The sequence below is a fragment of the Hemicordylus capensis genome, chromosome 3 (genome assembly GCF_027244095.1).
Source record: "Hemicordylus capensis ecotype Gifberg chromosome 3, rHemCap1.1.pri, whole genome shotgun sequence".
Classification (NCBI taxonomy): Eukaryota; Metazoa; Chordata; class Lepidosauria; order Squamata; family Cordylidae; genus Hemicordylus; species Hemicordylus capensis.
Genome location: NC_069659.1, coordinates 154,246,597 through 154,269,366, shown reverse-complemented (window position 1 = coordinate 154,269,366; position 22,770 = coordinate 154,246,597). Strand labels below are relative to the sequence as shown.

General features: G+C 45.3%; 1 long non-coding RNA gene across 1 annotated transcript; it reads left to right on the top strand.

Moving 5' to 3' along the window:
- The first annotated feature begins 345 nt into the window (after positions 1-345).
- LOC128351344 (uncharacterized) lies at positions 346-22,007 on the top strand. The gene is made up of 4 exons (XR_008319723.1): positions 346-651; positions 10,080-10,298; positions 18,297-18,573; positions 21,594-22,007. It is a non-coding gene; the product is annotated as an uncharacterized LOC128351344 (long non-coding RNA).
- Positions 22,008-22,770: the final 763 nt, after the last annotated feature.

Below are 22,770 nucleotides of genomic sequence, written 5' to 3'. Positions count from 1 at the left end.
CTTTCCCATGCCTTGGATGGGTGACACACCCTGACTCCAGGATCGAAACAGTGCAAGCCTGCTTCGTCCCCATCATTGTCAAACCCTAAGGGGTCAGGGCAACTTCTAGGGCTTCAACCTCACCAAAGCCACACAGTCCTTAAGGTTTGTGAAGCCCTGAAGCAGGTGCCATGGCGAATCCAAGTCTCTGAGCTGCAAAGCCTCTAAGACCAATCCACCCTTTCCAACTGCCCAAGGGTGCTCACCGATCTGAAACGTTTCTAACCTCCGTTATAGGCAGAACTGGGGGAGGGGGGCAGGCAGGGCACGTGCCCTAGGCGCCACTGAGGTGGGGGCACCACACCAGTTCCTGACACCCCCACCCCATTGCCCACCTGCCCAGCCCCAGGGCCCCTCAGCCACTTGCCTCCAGCTCCGGCCTAGGATCGGCAGCGAGGCCTAGGATCGGAGCAGCCTGCAAACTGCAGAGCTCTTCTCTCCCCGCCTCTCAGCTGATCGGCGGGTGGGCCGGGCTTCCAGAGAGGCCTCCGAGTAGGCCTCCCTGAAGCCTGAACTCGGCAGGCCCCAGCAAGCCAGGAAGGAGGCTGGCAGAGCTCCCTGCAGCAGACCCTCCCTGCAGCAGACCAGACCATCCAGCACAGCTTTTGCAAGGTAGGCTGTGAATTCCTTTTTGTGGTTACCCCCATATATAGGGATCTGCTTGCCATAGGGCTTTGATATGGGGGCGTGGGGCGAGACTGAGAAGTCTCTGAATATTTAATTTAAAACAGACTGAAAAATGTGCTGGCTTTAAAAACAAAAACTATCTAAGGCCTATAAGTGGCTTGTTTCATGTCAGAAAATTACAAAAACGTCTGGAACAAATATTTATTCATTCATTCTTTCTTTCTTTCATTCATTTATAAATGCACTTATGTTCAAGTTGTTTTGCAACCCAGAAGGTCTGAGTGAGAACTGTGAAGCATGTGTTGTGCTTTTATTTTATTTTTCTTGTGTGTGAACTGCTCTCCAGTAACTTGCAGGGACTTCAGGGTACATCTGGCCAACATGTGAATGCAGCACCTCCATTCCAGAGGAGATGTGTGTTAAAGGGCTTTAAAAGCCTCCTGTGAAAAACCTCCTGGAATCAAACTTTACTGAATTAGTTCAGAATTGTGAGAAAACAAACATAGGCTCACCCTGCATGTTTGAAAGTCTCCTTTGCTAATCTGCAGCGAGGGGGCCATTTTAATAATTAGTGTTGCTAGTGTGTTCTAGGCATTAAAAGTAGCACAAATACATAGTACTCAATGTATATCACTATATACTGTGAAGTGTGCATGTGTGTATTCAGTGAAATGTATTTCCAGGCAGCATACTTATTTTGAAATATCAGACTTAAATCCTTGGGGGCCTGGGATGTGTGGAGGCCCTGGATTTTGCGGGGCTGGGGGCCCATTTTAAAATCTCATCTTGGCCCATTCCAACCTTGCTATGCCCCTGGCAGTCACTACACATGGGTTTCTACACAACACCTGCAGAGAAGAAACTTCCATGTAGAAAAAGTGTCTCTTGTCAATTGACCCTGAATTTTCCATCCATGACTGGGATATTTGAGAGTTAGAGTCAATAATAAAAGAACAGCATACTGCTTGTGACTGGAAGGGGCAAATTGCAATGATTTCTTAGTCTGGCAGGGGCTGGTTTTGGCCCTGGCAGAACTTGGCTGTCTGCTCCTGTTGCAAATGCCTCTGTCTAGTGTGGCAAACTAATGTATCTTCCTCCATCTTGATGATGTCAAAGTAAGCACTGGTGTGGTGAATGCACATATACCCCATCATGAGCCAACAGTCATCACAAGACAAAGGCTGGCAGGAATGATTCACTGGTTTATAGACCCACCACCACCACCTTCTTCTTCCCCTATTTTGCTAGTGGCTATTTGGGCAGGTGATCCTCTAGGACAAAGTCATGTTTTTTAAAAAATGAATGAGATGAGACAGAGAAAATGACACTTGGAATCCTCGCATAACTCCTGACTGTTGTTCTAAGTCTTTTACAGAGATGGCTCATGTTTTCAGGTTTGGATCAACAACCATGTCTAGATGGTACAGTGTTCCTTTTAACAAGGATTTCCAGATATTGTTGACTACAAGTCCCATCATTCCTGTTTGGACAGGTGCGCAATTTCAGTGCTTGCCCTAGATGCTATTTTCCCTAGTTACGCCTCTGACCTCCACCCAGACCACACTGTACCTGCCACAGTGTCAGCCTAGCTTGGCCTTCCTTCCCCATCACCCTCCAAAACTTCAATAAGCCCACACTGCAAATTGGCCAAATACAGGTTGTACCACTTAGTAGATAAACGAACTCCATCCATGAGCCCAATATAGGCAGGGAGAGGAATGCACAATTCCTGGTTGTGGGATGAAAGCACCCCCATGCTTGACAACATGTTTACCCATGGTGCCATTCACTTTCTTTCTGACCCTCTCTACCCCCCCGCAAATCTCGCACCCCCCTCCAAACCTTCCATTGCAGCCAGTCAGCCCAGATGATAACCACTCTGGAATCCACCCACAGATAATAGCAAAGTCAGCCGTAGCTTGTTGAATCAAAGAGAGCTCAGTTCACTTACCCAGATCATTTCCACCCAAATGAACAACCAAAATCTTGGCAGGGGCACTAACAGCTACATATTCCCACAAAGTTGTAAGCAACTGGCTCCACAGCATTCCCTGTCTACCCAACCAGAGCAAGCTGGCTTGCTTCTCCAAACCGAGTTGGGTACTATGAGGTGCTGGCTTGATTGAAGGCCCAGAAAACTATGGAAGGGCCTCATATCAGTACACGCACAAGAGCCGCTGCTCTGTCAGCACCTGCCAAAAAAACAAGGAAGTTGAACACCCAGCAACAGTAACATAAACCTTTAGCGTACATAACACAGAAACTCCTTGGACTTCCATAGTCCTATGCACTTAATCTCAGAATCATAAAAGCCCATCGATCTGATGGGCAGCCATCACAGCTCCAATCCAAAAGGAGTGCACAGTAAAATGGTGAACCAGCTCACCCAGTTTGGTAAGTGCTTTTCACAGCACAGCCCAAAGCTGGTACCATGTCAGAGGCATGCCACTGGCATGCACGAACAAGTATCCCTCTGAAGCTCCCTTCAGAGGACATTATGTGGACATAAGCTCCCTTAAGTCCACATAATGCCTCAAAGCCTGAACTGGGCACAAGATGCCACTGACAGCCACAGCAAGCACATTCTTCTGACCCTTACCTTTCTGATCACTCTTCAATCTGTACAGGAGCAAATGGACCACAGACTCCCCAGAAGAGAGGTCAGAGAGGTCCCACTGTGGGGGAGGACTTCAGCCAGTCTGAAGGCCCCAAAGAATGACACAACCACTGCAGCTTGAAAAAGTGCCACCACCCAAGAGGAGCTACAGATAGATGGCAGCTGCAGGAGAATGGCCTCAAGAGGCTCTATAATAATAGGCCGCCTATGATCGTCTGCCCCAGGGGTCTGCCTAGCCCAACCGTCCAACATACGCCAGATTCCTCCATCTCCAGTATGATACTGCCAAACCCTGGCTTTTGATTTGAAGGACAAGGTGGCCAGATAGCCAGCCAGAGTGGAAACCGCCCTACTTGACACATGCAAGTGCACCATGAACTGCATTAAATGATCAGGAGGAATGGGCCAGATATCTGTCAGGCCAACCTGCTGCCTAACGTTATGGAAAGAAGCTACCTTACTGGAGTAACTGGTCTTTGTACTGGGGGGCAAGGAGGCATCAATGGCCCACCAGGCTTCTATCCGCCAAGCCTCCACAGAGCCTCCGGCATCAGTTCTGGTTCCAGCTTGGCTTCTGGAGCTAATTCCATGAACCTTGCTTCCTAGAAATGAGTCAGGGCATCAGCAATGGCATTTTGCAGTCCAGGTACATGCCATGTCAAGAACAGGTAGTTAAACTGGAGACATTGGAGGACAAAAGGGCGCAAGAGACCTATGACTCTTGCCAAACAGAAGGCTTGAGAGTTCATAGGAACATAGGAAGCTGCCATATACTGAGTCAGACCATTGGTCCATCTCGCTCAGTATTGTCCACACAGACTGGCAGAGGCTTCTCCAAGGTTGCAGGCAGGAATCTCTCTCAGCCCTATCTTGGAGAGGCCAGGGAAGGAACTTGGAGCCTAGATGATCTTCCCAGAGCAGCTCCATCCCCTAAGGGGAATATCTTACAATGCTCACACTTCGAGTCTCCCTTTCATATGCAACCAGGGCAGACCCTGCTTAGCTTAAGAGGACAAGTCATGCTTGCTACCACAAGACCAGCTCTTCAAAACCTGTACTACAGGTGAAACTCGGAAAATTAGAATATCGTGCAAAAGTCCATTAATTTCAGTAATGCAAATTAAAAAGTGAAACTGATATATGAGACAGACGCATTACATGCAAAGCGAGATAAGTCAAGCCTTAATTTGTTATAATTGTGATGATCATGGCGTACAGCTCATGAAAACCCAAAATCCACAATCTCAGAAAATTAGAATATTACATGGAACCAAGAAGACAAGGATTGAAGAATAGAACAATATTGGACCTCTGAAAAGTATACAGTGTACTGTGCTTGATTGGCCAGCAAACTCGCCTGACCTGACCCCATAGAGAATCTATGGGTAATTGCCAAGAGAAGGATGAGAGACATGAGACCAAACAATGCAGAATTGCTGAAGGCCGCTAATGAAGCATCCTGGTCTTCCATAATACCTCATCAGTGCCACAGGCTGATAGCATCCATGCCACGCTGCATTGAGGCAGTAATTGCTGCAAAAGGGGCCCAAACCAAGTACTGAATACATATGCATGCTTATACTTTTCAGAGGTCCGAGCGTCCTCATATTCATAGTAATTGAGAGTGTGAAAAAGTGAAAGTGGGGTCATGAGAGTTGTCTAATTGAAAAAAATCTCATTTGCTATGATAGAATGAGAATTCACACCTCAGAAAAAACTTCTGAGGTGTGAATTCTCATTCTATCATAGCAAATGAGATTTTTTTCAATTAGACAACTCTCATGACCCAACTTTCACTTTTTCACACTTACTATGAATATGAGGAAGTAATCAATTTAGCACACTTCACCTTATGAAGACAAACCTCAGAATTCACCAAAATTTACCCCTCTGCCCAATCACTCTGAAATTGGGGATGGGTGGTAGCCTCCACCCATTAGCCACTATCTACCAGCCCACCCCACTCCTTTGGGACAGATCCACTTTCTGCCCCCAATCTGCCCCAAAGACACCAAAACTTCAAATATTCCCCAAAAATCAGCCCTCTGCCCAATCCCCCTGAAATTGGGGTGGTAGCCTACACCCATTAGGCACTACCACCCCACCCCACTATTCTGCATCAGTCCCCACTTTCTGCCCCAATCTTCCCCAAAGACATGAAAACTTCAGAAATTCCCCAAAAATCAGCCCTTTGCCCGATCCCCCTTAAATTGGGGTGGTAGCCTGCACCCATTAGGCACTACCCCCCACCCCACTCTTTTTGCCCAGATCCCATCCTATGACCCCAAACTGCCCCAAAGTCACTAAAACTTCAAAAAATCCCCCCAAAGCAACCATGAACCGAATCACCCGAATTTTTCATGCCCGAAATTTGGGTGATTCGGCTCGGGCCTGAAAAATATCAGGGGACATCGGGGGTGATTCGGTTCGGCCCCGAATCACCCGAAACTGCTTGTTTCGGGCACAGATCATTCTGTGCCCGAAATTTTTTGCACATCCCTAATAATTAGTTAAGGTGAGAAGTAAAAACATACACTGTTATAATCACTGAACATTCTACTGCTCATAAAGTCTATATTATTAACAACAACAACAACAAGATTTCTATACCGCCCTTCCAAAAATGGCTCAGGGCAGTTTACACAGAGAAATAATAAATAAATAAGATGGATCCCTGTCCCCAAAGGGCTCACAATCTAAAAAGAAACATCAGACAGACACCAGCAACAGTCACTTGGAAGTATTGTGCTGGGGGTGGATAGGGCCATTTACTATCCCCCTGCTAAATAAAGAGAATCACCATGTTAAAAGGTGCCGCTTTGCCAAGTTAGCAGGGGTGCCTCTTTGCCAAGTTAGAATAATATCCATCCAATTCCCCTGAAATGTTGTACACATCAGCAAGCACCACAACCCCCTATAAGTCTGATTCAGATCTGTTGAAAAAATGGCAGAGATAGAGAGTTGAAATATAAACTCCTAAAAAGAGGAGGGTTACATTTTGGCAGCTTTTTTTCACCACATATAATGCCCAACATCCGGAGTAAAACTCTGTGCATACAGTGGGGAGAAGTTCCTGTGCTGCAGAAAACTCAGAAAACCTGAGCCATTTTGGAAGGGTGGTATATAAACTGAATAAATACATAATAAACAATAAACTTCCTGGTTGCCACAGTTCATGTATGTGTGTGGAGGTGTGTTTGTGATCGTCTCTGATCTCCTCTTCTCCTGGAAATAGCCTGGCCCATCCCTAAATATGTCCCTGAGGACTGTGCAGACCCCAGGGACACATTTTTGGGTGGCCCAGGGCCCTTTCACAAATTCAGGTCTATTCTGGACAGTGCCTTTTGTTTGTTTGAAGTTAAGTACTTTTTATTTCTTAGTGTTCAGAATCCCCATAATTATAGAATAATCATCCAAGGGCACAGATCACAGCTACTGACTACTGAGAGATATGAAGCCAGAGCTGGAGGAGGCAAATCCTGGCAAATTCTTGGGAATGACTTCCTGGCTGTGCTTGATATGGAGAATATATGAGCACTTTGACACTTGGATAATTCAACAACTCTTCACTGGGACTTACCACACAAAATTGTGGTGGCCTTCTTTTTGTGGAGGTCATTTGTGGTGATGCAAATGGCCTCCATGCATGTACAGAGGTGAGAACTGGGCCCCTGCCAGCCTTTGCTACTGCAGGGCCTAGGGGATCTGCCACCACTGCCACTTAAGAGCCACTGCAGATAAAGTATCCCCCCCCCCTTTCCACTCCCTTTTAGGGATCAAGCTTTGCTTTTAAAGGGGTTAGGGATCAAGCTTTGCTTTTAAAGGGGAATCCTTACCGGATTCTGGTAGTGACCCGCTGCCAATGCATTACAGCTGTGATCCACTTGATCAGAATGATGGGCCTCTGTGCATTCAGGGTTGGAAGCCTTGTAGGGATGCATCAGGCAGGGATCCTCACGCATCCCAAACCAGGCCAAACCAGGCTGATAAAGTTTAATCCAAACTGTGCCCAGTTCTGCTCAAACTTGGACCCTCCCCCTCCTTTTTGGCCAGTCCAGTTCAAGCTCAAACCAGTTGAACTGGGCCAGTTTGGATTAAACCGGGTTCAATTCAAATTGGTTCTGCACTCCCCTAATAAACATGCATAGGGTTGGAACCAAAAACCTCAGGATAGGAAGAGTCAAAGTGGAAGCATGAAAACACCACACACTGTTCCCACATTCTGCCAATAAACCAGTATTCTGGCGTGGAACATGAACATTCTACATCAGAGCCAAACTGACCGTGCATATGGAGGCTTTACTTTCTCAGTATGGGTAAGTGCAGGTGCGGTTGCTTTAGTATACTTCTTTGCAGTGTCCTAGAAGCATCTGGCAGTGTACTTTGGAAATGAAGATGCTGAGCTGGAGTCCAGGCAGGAGTTCAACAGGTGCTGATCCTGTAATCACTTGCTAGAGTGATTTCTGTCTGATGCAACTCTACAAGCCTTCCAACCCTGAATGCACAGAGGCCCATCATTCTGATCAAGTGGATCATAGCCATAATGCATTGGCAGCTGGTCACTACCAGAAGAACTGTACTTCAAAATCTATGATAGGTTCCATGAAAATTCACTGGGCAAGCTGAAATCAACATACTGTAATAAGCCAAGGAAATAGATAGAAATGGCAGTTGCTTCACACACATCCTGTGTGAAAATTAAAAAGATGTGAACACCACAGTCTATGATTAATGTTTCTGTGATTTTGAAGTTTAGGAAGGTTGTTTCTGATTACCATTTAGGAAGTCTGTCTCTGATTGCCTCTTTTTTTTAAGCCACATTCTTTTATATGCAAATTAATAGGTTACAACATACAAACTCTATATTTGGATTTATTCCAAAATGCAGGTGGTATGCCTTATCTTGATTGCCCTATTTAGTCCACTAAATGCTTGTGAATCAGCTGTGAAAGGTGATCATGTACATAAAATGAAGAATAAAATACTTTTTCCAGGCACCACTGCAGATGCTGGGCATCATTTAGCCAAAGCTAAGTCCCATTGATTTCAGCGGAAGACTTTAAGTCCATACTTAACTCTCTCCTGCGCAGATCAATATGACTTAATAGCACTTCACTTTGGCTGGATTGTGCCCTTTGTGTTTTATCTCAGGTATATCACTGTGAGTTGTTAGATCCTAGGTCTTTATGAGCCATGATCAGTGCAGTGTCAGCTAAAAGATCATATGATCTTGCCAGCTGCTTGCTGGGAGATTGTTCTAGGTGGCAAGACTGGGGTAAATATCTAGAAGCAAAGTGCAAATATGTGTGTCGTGAGAGCTGATTTTATTAGTAAGGCAGAGGAAGTATGTGAGATGAGACATGACTACAAAGAAGCAGAGAAGTCATTTTTCAAAAACAGCATAATAATGATGGTTACAATGGGAATGAAATTAGTCACTTGGAGGAAGCTTGGTAACCAATACTGGCATGCAAGTGAGTTGCTTGGTAGAACTGTTAAAGCTGGATCAGTGGGAGGAGTTGCCTAAAGGAATGAACTAAGGTGGCAACTCTTCTGGTTAGAGAGGGCATCCATTGCAATAAGTACTGCTGGGATGGAAGAATCTCCTCATTTGAGCCTCTTGATACAGCTAACAGATGTGTTGGCATTCAGAAGAGGAACCTTCTAAAAATAAATAAGGGACTAGTAAAAAGAAAACTGAAAAGGAAAGCCAGCGTGGTGTAGTGGCTAGAGTGCCGGACTAGGACCGGGGAGACCCGAGTTCAAATCCCCATTCAGCCATGAAACTAGCTGGGTGACTCTGGGCCAGTCACTTCTCTCTCAGCCTAACCGACTGCACAGGGTTGTTGTTGTGAGGAAAAACCTAAGTATGTAGTACACCGCTCTGGGCTCCTTGGAGGAAGAGCGGGATATAAAATGTTAATAAATAAATAAATAAATAAATAAATAAATAAGGAGGATCGAATCTCTCCACAAAGCATGAAACTTCTTTAAAACCACAATAATAGTAGCTCAGTTGGAATGTATACCAAGAAGGAGGTAGGGCACCACCAAGTTCAGCATGGCTAACAAGGAGAGTCAGGAAAGCTATAAAAGGGAAAAAGACTTCTTTCAAAAAATTGAAGGCATGGTGTTGAAGGCATGTATGAACAGCACCAAAGATATAGAAACAACTTCCAGAAATCTTGACTTACTATAATAAATTTGAGGGTAAGGACTGTTCCATCTGTGAGAAGGATGAGGGGGAGTAGAATATGTGGAATGTGCTGCATTTTATATAGGGGAAACAGGAAGACTTTTAATGAAACACTATGAAGAGCACCTGGTTGATATGCAGCACAATAAAAATCAAACCCAACCCCCAGTGATGCATATGAAGAGAAAACATCAAGGAGAAGTAACACAAACAAGTGTCAATACTGGCAGTTGAAGGGAATTCAATTATAGAGCAGTTGCAAACCAATAATAATGTAAAGGAAGAGATGAAAGAAACCATGAGATATATTGGTCACTGAAAGAGTTAAAAGGTTTGCTTGTTTGCTTCTCTTCCCCTTGTCATTTGTTTCTACTTTTGGTTTGGCTATCATATTTATTTAAAGCTTGAAAGTGATACCAGTTGGTATGCGAAAAAGAGTGCTGATAATGGGGTTTTACACCAGAGCATTTGCTTTGCTTACATGTCTGGTGGTAAGTTTATTTTAACATCCTGTTTTTGTGCATTAAAGAGCTCATTTTGTAACTCTTATATTTATTTATTTATTTATTTATTTATTTGCTTGCTTGCCTTCTTCTTTAGGAAATAAAAGAAAAGTTTGCTGCCTCCCCTGGTCTGAGCTTTGTCTTCTCAAGAACAGCTTCCAAACCTAATCCTGCCTGTAAAGTAGGCGTATATAATTTTCCAGAAATTGTAGATCAGGGGGCTGAGAGATTATAGTTTTCCAAAGGCCAACTGGTAACTTCATGACAAGATCTGAACCAAGGATTTCCTGTTTCATAGTTCGAGGGATGCAGCTAGGTAATTTCAGGATCTGGACCTAATGGTATTATGCCCCCCGCCCCTGTTACTGAGCCTGGGATGGACTTGAGGGTGTGCATGTTTTCTTTGGGGAAGAAGTCTTTGCACATGCTCAGCTACCCTCTCATCCTTGGTATTTGCTCATGTTCTCCCTGTTAGTGACTTCAAGATGAAGAAAACTTAATCTGATTACCTTCACCTGATTAACACTCCCCCTCAATAGTAATGTGCATGACGTCGATTGTGAAGCGCACAATGAGTGTGTGTGTGTGTGTGTGTGAGAGAGAGAGAGTGCTTCACGGCTCCTGAAACCTATTCTCACGACTACGCGAAATGGAGATAAGGGAGCCTATCCTGGTTTCGTGTGGTTGTGTGCTGCAAGTGTCCTCCCTAAATTCTCCTCCTTACAATAGGTTAGCAGAATACGCGCTCCACTAACACCGTTCTTCTGATTGTGAGTTGCCACAGCATGGCTCTGCACCATGGCGACTTATGAGAAGACCCCCAACTGGTAGGCTACAACAATGCTACTTGAGTGGGGCCAGTAGACTGGTAGGCTACTTGCGCAGGGCATTCTGGGACTTCTGGGGGTCAGGCGGCTTCCGATACCCACCACCCCTACTGGCTAGATGACAGAGCCAGTATTCGTGTGGGCAGCCCAGCTGCTCGTGTGTGGGAAGAGTGGGCCAAGTCCACACTCCCCGCCAAACCCTCCTCAGTTCTCCACACTGCTCATGTAGAGAGCCTGAATGTGTGACTTGCAGAGGTGCACCTAGGCAATTTTGGAGGCTGGACCTAAAGGCCTTTGAAGCCCTCCCTCCAGCTGGAGCCCCACCTGTAAATTTATTTATTTATCTATCTATCATCTATTTATTAAAACATTTTTATACCGCCCAAAACTTACGTCTCTGGGCGGTTTACAACAGAATAAAAACAAAGTAAAACATTCGTTAAGACAAAAATGGGGTGGGGGACACACATTACAACAATTTAAAAATTTAAAAATAATATTTTAAAACAGCATTAAAACCATTAAAACCACGTTAATTAAAAGCCTGGGTGAAGAAATGTGTTTTTAAAGACTTTTAAAAAGCTGTCAGAGATGGGGCTCTTATTTCACTAGGGAGAGCATTCCAAAGCCTCGGGGCAGCAGCGGAGAAGGCCCGTCCCTGAGTAACCACTAGACGAGCCGGTGGCAGCTGCAGATGGACCTCTCCAGCAGATCTCAGTGGGCGGTGGGGTTCATGCAGAAGAAGGTGTTCCCTTAAATACTCAGGGCCCAAACTGTTTAGGGCTTTATAGGTGATAACCAGCACCTTGTATTTTGCCCGGAAACATATCGGCAGCCAGTGTAGCTCCTTCAATACAGGAGTTATATGGTCTCTCCGAGATCATCCATCAGGCCGACCAAAGCAGTCTTCACCCCATAGCCAGCCCAAAAGCCACTTTGAAATGGTTCAAGATAATCAGTTTCATCCAAGACTTTCTGGAGCTGGGAGGCCACCACCTTCTCAATTACCTTGTCCAGCCACGGAAGGTTGGAGACAGGCCTGTAGTTGTTCAAGTCCGAAGGATCCAGGATAGGCTTCTTCAGAAGCGGTCTAATAATTGCCTCCTTAAGACAAGGAGGTATCCTACCTTCCCTCAGAGACACATTTGTAATCTCTACCAGGCCTTCTACATCAACCCCCTTGCAAGATAATATAAGCCATGTCGGACAAGGGTCAAGAGAACAGGTGGTGGCCGCACCATTCCAATCATTCCAATCAGCTTGTCCACATCCTCAGCGGTCACAAACTGGAACCGATCCAACCTAATCACACAAGAGGAGTCGCTGAACACCACCACATCAGACACTGAGGTAACTGTGGAGACGGAGTCTAAGTCGGCCCGAATATGAGAGATTTTCCCCACAAAGAATTCATTAAACACATCACAGCGGGTAATTGATGGTTCCAGATTCTGAACAAGGGAGGAGGGACATTCACTAACCCTCTCACAACCCTGAACAACTCCACCGGACATGAACTTGCAGATGCAATATGGGCAGAAAAGAATCGCTTCTTTGCCACATGTATCACCTGAGCATAGGTCTTCAAATGAGCTCTATGTTGCAATCTGTCGGATTCAAGCAGAGTCTTTTTCCACTTGTGCTCCAGTCGTTTACCTCGCCACTTCAGCCCCTGTAGTTCTTCCGTATACCAAGGGGCCAATTTTGAAGCAGGTCGGAGAGGACGCTTAGGAGCAATCATGTCTACTGCCTGGGTGAGTTTGCTGTTCCAGTTCTCCACCAGGGCATCAACAGGATCGCCAGCAGAGCCAACACTAAATCCCTCCAAGGCTTCTTGAAATCATATTGGATCCAATAACCTTCTCGGGCAGACCATCCTAATAGGTCTCGCGCCCCTGCAAAGGTGGGGTGTGACTGTGAGTCCAACCTTAACCAGATGGTCGTCTGTCCATGACAATGGGGAAATCACAGGAGTCCCCACCCACGGAACACCACCCTGATCAGAGTGAAAGACTAAATCAAGCGTGTGACCTCCAATGTGCGTCGGTCCCGACACCACTTGAGATAGGACCATAGTCGTCATGGCCGCTATGAACTCCTGAGCTGCCCCGGACAAATTGGTCCCAAAGTGACCATTGAAGTCCCCCAGCACCACAAGCCTGGGGGATTCAACACCAAGTCTGAGACCAAGTCCGTCAGCTCGGTTAGGGACCCTGTTGAGCAGCGGGGCGATCGGTACACCAACAGAAGTCCCAGTCTATCTCTGGTCCCCAGACTTAAGTACACACATTCGATATGGTCCGACACTCTAACTGGGATCCTGGTAAGGGAAAGGTTATTCTTATAGACCACAGCCACTCCACCTCCCCGTCCACAGTCCCTCACCCGCTCCTCAACAGAGTAGCCTGGAGGAAGAAGCCGGGACCACACTGGGTCCCCAGCCTCCCCCAGCCAGGTCTCTGTAATACATACCAGGTTGGCTTCTTCATCCAGAATCAAATCATGGATGGTTTCTGATTTGTTCTGGACCAACCTGGCATTACATTACAACCTGCCAGTATCTCCGAGGGTTGGGGTGCCAGATGCATTTTGCCCTGCCCCTGGAGCTCCCATTATGCACTGCATAAGTGCAAGAATCCCCCTCCTGTTCCCAAAGCCAGCCAGGAGCCCCACAGTCTGTCAGCCCCAACTGGAACTGGCAGATGATCAGTAAAATGGGATTAAGAGAGCACTTGCTCTCCTATCCTTGTTTTGGAGGGTGGTTCTGTCGGTGGATTTGCTACCGCAGTGGCGCCAGATTCAGGCCTGATCCTGGTGGTACGCATGTGCATGCAAAACCGGGCTGGGCTTCCTTAGCCCAGTTTTGTATGTCTGTGTGAATAGCTTCTTTAAGTTTCCTTGGTATGTGCAACATCGATATGGAGCAAATATGTGTATACAGAAAGGATGTGCACAAAATCAGCTTGGCTTGTTCGGTTCGAATTTGAACCAGGGTGGGTAGGTTTGGTTTTGGTTTTGCTCAAAACACCCCCCTCCCCCCCATTTGGTTTGAGTTTTAACCAGTTCTTAAAGTTTCTACCTCCCTAGGTATAATGGGAACACTAACTGGCCCATTATTCCCTATGTGGAGCACATAGGGGCACAAAACCAGGGTGAGTGGTAGGCACCCAGGTGTGCCTACCACCCAGCAAACTCCAAAGCAATCGGACAATTCTGTGATTATTAATGAATTTTTGAAGATATTTTCAGTTTTTGCATTTCTCCCATAGAGAATAATGGGAATTTGAGGATGTCCCATTACCCCTTTTGGGAGTGCCTGAGCATGGCAGGTTGTTCCAGAACTCCTCCTAGGCAGCCCTAAGTCGGTGGGGTTTACAGGGCATTTAATTCCAGGAATTTTTTAGTTCAGACCTCTCTTAACAGTCTAGCTCAGAGTGGATTCTCTGGTTTGTATATAAGATAATGAAAAGCTCTTCAGAAGGGCTGTCTGGGGGGAGTTCTAGCACAACCTGCTGTGCCACCAGACCCACTTTGAGGTGCCTAGGCACACGCCAAAGTGTAAAAATGGGCAAGATGGGCCACCTCAAACTCCCATTGTTCCCTATGGGAGAAATGAAAAAAATGCAATCACATAAGATCCCCATTGCTTGGGGGTTCAGTGGGTAGTGGGAACCCATGGGTTCCCACTCACCCCAGGTTTGTGCCCGTAGCAGGCTACACTACCAACACACAGTGACACAACTAAAAAGACACCCATTTAAGAACCAAAAAACCACCACAGAAACTGACCTGCTGCTGCTTTGCCTGCACAACTAAAAAGCCAAGGGAACCAAACCAAACAGCACAGACTACACAACAGCCACACAAACCAACCAGAGAGCCATCAAAACAGCAGCGCAAGGCAGTAAAACCAACCCGGCATCATGCAAACTGCAAAGAAAGAGGGGCAAGGCAAAAACACACCACAGTGAAGGAGGAGCACTTAAAGTAACACACACAAACCATTTTTCCTGCCCTTCTCTTTGGGCATGCATCTTGCAAAAAAGGTCTGCCAAGCAGACTCTCACCACTACCACCACCAGGCCAGAAGGAAGCCAAGGAAGACTGCAACTACAGTGATTTTGCTAGGCCAGAGGCTTGGCTTTAAAGAGGATTTGAAACTCCCTCCTTTGGAAGCCCCACCCTTGCCCTCCACCCTGGCCAATAGGGTGCCAATTCTCGAGGACTGACACCACTCCAGAGCCTACCAGAGAGCTAGACTAATCTGGCCAATCAGGAAAGCATGAGCTCTTTTTTTTTGCTTTTTAAAATTTTTATTTTTACAATGTCTTAACAATCCCATTACATCTAATTAAGTAAATATTGACTTCCCGCTCACCAATCAGCATGATTCATTAACTATACAAGTCAACCATTGCTATAGTAATTCAAAACATATATCCTACACATTGCAAACTCGATTTTACTCTACCCAACCTGCTATTATTACTAAATTTCAAACCCTGCTGAAAAGTCGATATTAGAAAAATAGTTCTTTAAGTATAGTAAGAATGGTTTCCAATCTTCTTTAAAACATTCCAAGTTTTCATCCCTTATCAATACTGTAAGTTTTGCCATCTCCGCATATTCCAAAATTTTTATCAACCAATCTTCTTTTGAGGGCAAATCATTGTCCTTCCATTTCTGCGCATAAACTATTCTGGCCGCCGTGGTTGCATACATAAAAAATGTTAAGTTTCTTCTGGAAAACTCTCCTTGCGTTATTCCCAGCAGGAAGGATTCTGGCCTCTTAGGAAATGTCATTTAAAAAATTTTCTTCAACTCATTATATATCATATCCCAAAAGGCCTTTGCCTTCCCGCAAGACCACCACATATGAAAAAAAGTTCTTTCACAATGTCCACATTTCCAACATTTGTTTGGAACATTTTTATACATTAATGCTAGTTTTTTGGGTGTCAAATACCACCTATACATCATCTTGTAATAATTTTCTTTTAAAGTTTAACATGCAGTGAACTTTAAATCCATTTTCCATAATTTTTCCCAAGCTACCATATCTATATTATGACCCAGATCTTGAGCCCATTTTATCATAGTCGTTTTAACCACTTCATGAGCTCAGCAAAGGAATATCAAGCAGAACAAGTGAACGAAATGGAGCATAGGAGCTAAAACAGCCTCTAGAACAGGCCTACACAACATAAGACCCGGGGGCTCAATTTGACCCTCAGGCACTATTTTACTGGCCCCCAGGTATCCTGCAGCAACACAAGAGCTGGAAAGCTGCCTTATAGCACCATCCTGTGCCTGCTTTCTTAGAAATATGCTTCATGGTGTGCCCAGTGAGGCTTACAATCAAGTAAGCATGCCCAGCATTGCAGCCTGAAAGCAACAATAATTTAGGGAGAGGAGATGACTTGGCATTTGTTTGGGGCTGCCAAGCACTCCAGGGCCCCACTGACTGAGCAGGGACATGACCTATTCTCTGGCCAATATCCTTGGTTAAAACTATGGGTCCATTGACTGGGGGAATAGATCCACAAGTAATTAATAATATTTTTAATTTTAATGTAATAATGTGCTAAAAAATTGACCTCGGCCCCTGCATGCCAAGTTGTGGATGTTTCTGGCCCACCAGAGCATTTGAGTTGTGCAGCCCTGCTCTAGAACCTTCAAATTGGCTCAAACAGGTTCAAATTTGAACTGGCTCTAAAAGGTTCTAATTAGGGTATAGTGGGCACTTGAACCAGCCCATTATTCCTTATGTGGAGTACCTAGGGGCACAAAACTGAGGTGGCTGGTAGGCATCCAGGGCTGCCTACCACCCACCGAATGCCAAAGCAATCGGACACTCTTGTGGTTATTAATGATTTAGTGAAGATTTTTTCAATTTTTGCATTTCTCCCATAGGTAATAATGGGGATTTGAGGATGCCACATTCCCCACCTTTGGAGGGTGCCAGGGCACCACAAAGTGGGTCTGGGGGCATGGCAGGTATGGCCTTAACTCCCCCCAGGCAGACCCAAGTTTGTAGGATTTATTTTTTAAAAAATAAATAAAATAAAAGCCTTAACTCCCCCCAGGCAGCCCCAAGCTTGTAGGCTTTGTTATTTTTATTATTTTTTGTTTTAAAAATAAAATTTAAAATATTTTTTTCCTTCCATTGCAATGCATAAGAGTATCTCCCCATTCATAAGTAGAACTGTGTATGACCTTAAATGCTGTGAACTCTGAGTTCAGAGTTCACAACAATTAGGGTCATTCTCACTGTTCTACTTATAAGAATAACAATTAACAATTGTTAACAATTGTGGTTAAACAAAATTCCCCAAAGAGCCACAAAATGGCTCCATTTGACAAAATCGTGGCTGGAAATGTCCTCGGAGGTCATTTCTGGCCACCCCAAAACAATGGATACACAAATATTAACCCCTTTTAAAAAAAGAACCCCAGCATATGACGAGGTCAGGTGTCAATTGCCCAACTGTGGATATGAAGAACAGCAAATGTCAGGGCTGCGTATGGCAAGGTTTGCCTGTATAACATAAAATATGGTGTAGTTGTTTGTGTGACTAACAGATGTTCCTTAAAATGAACCAAACTACGTAATGGATCAAGAGGAGCAGAAAGTGGTGATGATTTCATGTAACCAGATTAAAACTGATTATATCAGATTATAAAGGAAGGAAATAGTTCACACCAGGGTTCCCTGTAATGGGGATTCCCAGATCTTGTTGACTATAATTCCCAGCATTCCAGTAGTAATGGGGGATTAATCAGATGGAGATTATGAGAGCTGTAGTCAGCAACATCTGGAAATCCCTGCTACAGGGAACACTGGTCCACACCACTAGTGATTGAGTGGAAAGAACAAAAAGTATTATCTCCTTGAGGCGGGTCTCACGATCAGTGAGACCCGCCTCCAGAGGGTTTGCGGGGAGCAGCGCTGGGTGGCCGCAGCGGCCGCCCACACAACTGCCAATTCCATTATGGAGCCGGCGGGGGCTGCAGGGATCGGGGGCCAAATGCCCCCCAGAAGCTCCAGCATGCTGTTTTTTAGACCCCAGTCGGGGGTCTACTCGTAAGTTGCCACGGCACGGAGCTGCAGTGCAGCAACACACGAGCACAAAGATGGGGTTCGTGGAGCACTCGCTCCGCTAACCTTGGCTAAGGGCAGGGACAATTAAGCGGGTTAGCTGCTTGTAAACCACTGGGCTCGCCTGTGAACCCGGTGGTTTGCACAACCAGCAAAAATCGGGCTAGGCTCTCCTAGCCCGATTTTTGCTGGCCATGAAAATAGCCTCCTTGTCTGAAATTGCTTAGTCAATTGTGAGGGCATCTATGCAACAAAACTAAACTTAGAAGCTTGGATCACTCTAGTCACTGTCCCAAAAATTCTTAATGCTGAAGACATCTGAAATTTAGAATGTGATTCTCGCAGCATCATGTGATTAGTAACTACAGAAGGTCTTTCCATTTGTCAGGTCCTGAACAAGCTCTGAGACAGGCTTCTACTGGGTGGTTGATTTCCGGCATGAGCCAGCACACAGTGGAGGAGGGCCAGGAGCAGGTGTGTTCATAGATAGGCTGGGGTTGGTACCAGAAGAGCACAGAAAGCCAGAGAAAAGTGTTGAAGTCATGGACAGACCAGGGTTGGATGACTTCAGGCGAAAGAGATGACATCAGACCAAAGAGATGACATCAGGCGAAAGGCAGGAGGTGTGATCAAGGACAGGCTGAGGTCAGAGATCAGAGTGAGAGGTAAGGAGAGTGGGTAGAGAATGTGTTGCTGCTTAATGAAACTAGTTGATGAAACCTCGACTCACTGAGCTTAACCTCTCTGGCACATTGAGGGACCAGAGTGCTGGTGGTGCAGGGAGTGTGGTGCTGGATACTGGCTGTTGGAAGTCCTGGTTTGAGACACTCTCGACTATCTTACACAGTTGTCTGTACACACATTCAATGAGTGTGTGTAGCGTGGCCAACATCCACACATTCATTTGAATGCCTGCATAGAGTCTATGAGGTTGTTCTTACGATCAGCCAAAACAGGGCTAAGGAAGCCAAGCCCGGTCTTGGCTGCTTGTAAGAACCACTGGCAGCTGCATGACAGCCAGAGGTACTGTGGGGGCAAATTTGCCTGCACAGCCACCCTCTTAAATGAGGTTTAGGGCATGCTCATTCCCTTGACCCCTTTTCTCTGCTCTTGTGCAGTGCTGGCTGCTTTTAGCCGGGCTGCTGGGATACCCATTATGCACCGCACACTCACATGGTGCATTATGGGAGTTACAAGGGCCGGGAGCACGTGGCCCTCTGTGCTGCAAGGGACTGCTGGCAATCATCCAAGCGGGCAGTCTGCCTGCCCAGGGATAAAAAAGGGATCACCTGTGGGGAGATAAGCATTTGCAGCCTTCCTCCCCATGCATCATCTGTATGTGTATAGCTCGGGTGATGGGGTGGGTTCTGTTCAGGAATTCAATGAACATGTACTGGGTTTGTGGGAAGGGGCATAGATCACCGCTCTGATGCCCTCCTCCCATGTGTTCTTGAGCACTGAACAACTGAAGAGGGCTAGAGAGCACTTTCGCATCCACTCAAACACACATCTTTTCAATGTACTCAGCTCACACATTCAGAAGCAAAACATCAAGCAATTAGAAACAAGGTGTTGTACATACATGAGAGTACCGCTTAAATGATACAAAACTGATTACGGGTGTTTCTATGAAGAGCTAATGTATCTGATGCTAATGTGTCAAGTTCCATCACAGTTGGGATAATATAGCACTTAAAAAGTGCTATAGACAAACTATAAAAAAGTTTGATGGGGTGGGGAATACCCATTCTAATGGTACTGTAATATAAGCGTCAAAAGGCACTTTATAAAGCTTCCTAATGATTCTCAGCTTGAGCACAAAATATATTTTGCACTGTCAGGCCTATGCTGTGCTTTCATCCATCTGCTGTTTGAAGTATTGCAAGCTAGCACTAACTCACCAAGTAGATGCTCCATCTGCAATTAGTTCTGAGTTGGATTTTTTTTCTTAAAAAAACAACCAAAAAACCAGGATCCCACCCACGTTCTCCATTTGAGTGAGATTTGACATTGAATAAGATACAAACAATATTTGTCTCAGAACTATAGGAACAATGTAATCATGTTTCTGCATTAATCATTTCACAGTCAAGCCCATGAGAAACCAAACATAGCATACACAAAAAGACTCACAAAAGCTCCTCATATTTCACAAGGTCCTCTCTTGCCATGTGCTGTGCTTTGATTTAACTATTGCTGAGCATGAATTGTAAGCAGATAAGAAGATGGGGAGTGCATACTCGTTGAGGTTATATTCATTTTTCTGATTCAGCCTTTTCTCTGTAACCTTTGGCATTGTTCACTTATCTCTGTGCTTTGCACTCAATATATTCCTTCTCTGACAGGTCCTCCTGCATCTCTGTTTTTGTTTTCTTTTTTAGAATATGGATGATTTACCTTTAACTTTCCTGGGAGAATTTTGTCTCTCAGGAAAGCTCAGGTTTATAGCTCAGCTCAGCTCAGCTCAGCTTTCTGTGCAGAAGGTCTCAGGTTCAATCCCTGGCATTTCCAGGTAGGGCTGGGAAAGACTCCTGTCTGAAACCTTGGAGAGTTGCTGCCAGTGAATATAGACAATACTCAGTGGCATGGACCAATGGTCTGCTGATAAGGCAGCTTCCTGCGTTCTTATGGAAGTTATTTTTGCCGCAGTTTTGCCAAACTCAACTAAACATGGGGTTACCAACATTTGTCTCCCGTGTGCAAACTGGGGGCAAAGCCTGCAGGAGAGAAACAATTGATGGATACATGCATGTTTATCCCTTCATCCATCTGCTTTTTGGGGGCTCTGCAACCCCTGCCTTAGCAGCTCCCCTGCCGCCCCACTTGATAAGGAAAACCACTTTCAAAAGCCAGACTGGATAAAAGCAGAATGAAATCAGGACTTGCGGAGGAAAAACAGGAGGTGGAGAAAGGGTTAAGTCCCCTCCTTCATGCCATTTTGCCCCTGGAAATATGCCGTGCCCTTGATTAGCACATCAGAGGCAAATGTGGAATGAGGAATCTTATAGAGAAATTCTTCTCCTTCTCACATAACACTAAAACCAGGGGTCATCCCATGAAATTGATTGCCAGGAAATTTAGGACCAACAAACAGAAGTACTTTTTCACACAACACATAATCAACTTGTGGAATTCTCTGCCACGAGATGTGGTGACAGCCAACAAGCTGGATGGCTTTAAGAGGGGTTTGGATAACTTCATGGAGGAGAGGTCTTTCAATGGCTACTAGTTGGAGGGCTATACAGTAGGCCACCTCCAGCCTCAGAGGCAGGATGCCTCTGAGTAGCAGTTGCAGGGCATGCCCTCAACTCCTGCCTGTGGACTCCCAGTGGCATCTGGTGGGCCACTGTGTGAAACAGGATGCTGGACTAGATGGGCCTTGGGCCTGATCTAGCAGGGCTGTTCTTATATTCTTATGAATCCTGTGTGTGTTGCTGAACATCTGGTTTTATTCCTAGAGTAGCTTGTCTCTTAGAACATATATGCATGAAGATGGAGGCTAGGGGATCTCCCTCACAAGAGAAAGGGTATGTTAATTCAAAACTGTTTTTGTATAAGATGATGAAAATTATGCTAAGGACCAACTTTTCAAATCACTTACTGACTGTAGGGGTCCTACTGGCGTATTCATTCTACATAATACAGAGAAATCTAATTTGTACAAGGGAATCTCTTTATTTTTCAGGTTTCCACATCTAAGAAGTTCTGTCAAGTACTTCTTGAATAATCCTATTTGGAAATACTGGTTCATGTTCTCAGGACTGAAGCTAGAGGATTCATTGCTGATTTATGCCTGCTGAAGATGTGTCCCTTTGCTTCCAAGCACAGCAGCAGTAGATGGGCACAATTTAATTTCAAACTGTTAACCCAGGTGGATTGAAAATTGGCGTTATCTCCCATGGCTTATCTCCAGGGACTTGGAAGGTTTTACTTAATCTGAGCATTGGCTTTTACAGATGGCCTCACACAAGCACCAAAGCCAGCGCTTTATCTGAAAGCAAGGCTTGGCTCTATAAAGAAACGATGTGGCTTCAGCAGCAACTGACACTCCACAATATACAACAAAGAGATCACATTGATTCAATTATTAAATTAAGGAGTGCTCAGTATTTAAAACCTTCAGATTCATTTGCATTTGTTTCACCTAATTTCCTTAACATTGATTCTGGGTTAACTGTAATGAGTAAGATCAACTTTCCGAGAGACAGAGCACAAGAAGAAAAATTTGAGGGTTTCTGCACATCTTGAAAAAAGGGAGACTCATGCAGATGAACAGAAGGATCACTGAGTGACTCCTGGGGAGAATATTAGAAATATTATCCTGCTTACTGTGCAGCACTCCACTAAAGGAAGAGCAGGGTGCATGCTGACTCCATGAACCTGGAAAGCTCGCTGACACTGCTAGCACATGTGCAGAGCCTCAGTGGCTCTTAAGGATTGTATCTGCATTGCAGGATGTTTCTCCCATTAGGAATGATGGGAGAAATGTCCTACATGGATGATGCAACTTTTGGGACCCATGGAAGCTTTGCACATTTTATGAACATATGAGCAGGTGCCCAGTCCCCAACATGGCCGCGGGGTGAAGGCCGAAAACCGGCTGAAAAGCACCTGAACGGAGCAAGGGGGTGATTTAGAAGGCTGGTGGTGGGGGGGAACCTCCACGGACACCCCCGCCACCTCCAGGAATTTTTTAAAAAAAAAAAAAACACACACACAACAATTTTTGGTCTGCGAAACCCCCTGAACTGAATCAAACGGGGGGGGGGGGATGCAGTGCTGGACCAAACTGGCCCAGTTGGGTTCAGTTTTGTGCCAATTTTGTGCACATCCCTAAGATGGTCTTCCCTTCTTACCAGCAT